At 49.4% G+C, this 1,915-nt stretch overlaps 1 long non-coding RNA gene across 1 annotated transcript; it reads left to right on the top strand.

Annotated features, from left to right (window-relative positions):
* The first annotated feature begins 308 nt into the window (after positions 1-308).
* LOC125758941 (uncharacterized) lies at positions 309-1,579 on the top strand. The gene is made up of 3 exons (XR_007416487.1): positions 309-399; positions 1,155-1,272; positions 1,341-1,579. It is a non-coding gene; the product is annotated as an uncharacterized LOC125758941 (long non-coding RNA).
* Positions 1,580-1,915: the final 336 nt, after the last annotated feature.

Here is a 1,915-nt window from a genome sequence, read left to right as displayed (position 1 = left end):
TACCTTGGTTGTGCGACGATCTCGGCCCCGTCATCGGGTGCCAACGAACCAGTGGGATTTAAACAGAGCGGAAGGCGTTGTGCGCGCTGAGATTTTTGCGATCGGATGCTTCCAGCGAGCTGTCGGCTGCGAGGAATTCAGCGGCCTGTCGCAGTCGTCCGTCAGGAACACGCCATTACTGTCGTTCGCGGGCAAAAACGGTGGGTGGCCTTTTCCGGAGACCACAGAATCAAATAGCGAACAAAGGCGGCGTTCGCGCGGCTCGGGCAGATTCCCGTTGTGGTCGGCGGGTGCGTGGATGGTACGCTCATCGCAATCCCAAAGCCCCATGGCCTGAGCTCCGCGGACACGACGCATTACATGTCGGGGAAGGGACTCTACGCATTCAACACCACGATCGTGAGTATTATTCATGCATTGTATGCGTAGCGAATTGTTTCATTTATATCGCTTAAACTTTCCGCTTTACTGAGGCTGTTGCAACTGAGTATAAGTGGGAGCGGTATTTTCGATCTATCCAGAACGGGAATTGGTTCGTTTCAGGGCACTTCGCTTAGGATAAGCGATGAAATCATGTGACGCGGAGTACACTTTGGTTCAGCGGCCTGCACAGTGCATAATATTACCGTTGCTCGTTCGCCATGTGTACCCGAAGCTTGATTCTCGATTTGTATTTGTTGAGATTAGCACTCCCAGAATGTGCCGTAGTATGTCCTTATTGTTCATTGTCGTGATGGACGTTACATGGATCAATACATGGATGGATGAATAAACTTTATTTCGGTCCCTCGGAACGCGCCCTAGCATGTACATTAAATACGCATTGTTTCATAACCCTTTTTTCAGTCGAAGTTTTTCGTGTTGTAGATATTTTGTGATACATTGCCTTAAACATACAGCAGTAATTTGGTTAAAAGGCTTTGGTGGCTGGAAGATGGGTTGTTCCAAGCAGTAAACATGCAGACTACCCTTTCACACTGCATTGTCCTCGTGTTAGAACTTATGGTACAAGTCCTACCCTGTCGATGATTTGTCCATAGCTATGTTTCAACAGTCAGTAACAGTGAAGACAGATGTAGTTACATTAACATAATACCCAACATTGTACCCAAGGTCATTTATGGGTACAATTTTGACTGAATTGAATTCTGCAGACATGTGATGCCGACCTCTGGATGTCAGTCCACGTTTCCTGAGGTCATGTCATGACTAGTGGGTATGGCGGGGGAGCCCTCTCCGTCAGCACCTGGAAGCAAAACTTCGGCTTGCTTGGTAAGTGCTGTCAATGCTTGCCACATTCAAGACGTTATCACTACAGCTGTCATGCCGACCTCGTGCAGGAGACTCCAGCTATACATTAGAACCGTGGTTCCTGACACCAGTGCCCGGACGACCAGCTCGTGGCACCCCTGATAACCACTACAACAAGGCCCACACCGCCATGCGCAATGTTGTGGAGTGGTGCATCGCTGTAAGCTTGTGCACAGCTGCTCAAGCATCATTGCTGCTTGTGCAGCTCTGCACGACATTGCGTTGGCGGCACATGAGCCTGTTCTCGAAGGAAACGATGACACCGACGATGCTGACATGCTGCCAGCAGCAGCTGAGCTACCACCACCACCACCACAACGGGAGCGAGCAGCAGCGCAACCGTGTAGTGAACCTGTTTCGAGAACCACAGGGCCTGCATGCTTGAGCACCTGCGCAGAGTACGCCGCCGCCTGCAACGACCTCGGCAGTATTGTGTGGTGCGTGTTCGTCTTTGTTCATTGTGTTTGTCACTGTGTTTTTTTTTACTACATTTGAAATGTTTGCTACACATATCAACGAAACAGTGTTCTCCTATCAATGAATAACCCCCTTGAATAGGTTGGCAAAAAATGTGAAGCTCACCCTGACTCACTCGTGAAATATA

Source organism: Rhipicephalus sanguineus, chromosome 6 (genome assembly GCF_013339695.2).
Source record: "Rhipicephalus sanguineus isolate Rsan-2018 chromosome 6, BIME_Rsan_1.4, whole genome shotgun sequence".
In the NCBI taxonomy this organism is placed as follows: Eukaryota; Metazoa; Arthropoda; class Arachnida; order Ixodida; family Ixodidae; genus Rhipicephalus; species Rhipicephalus sanguineus.
This window is presented reverse-complemented; position numbering and strand designations above follow the sequence as displayed.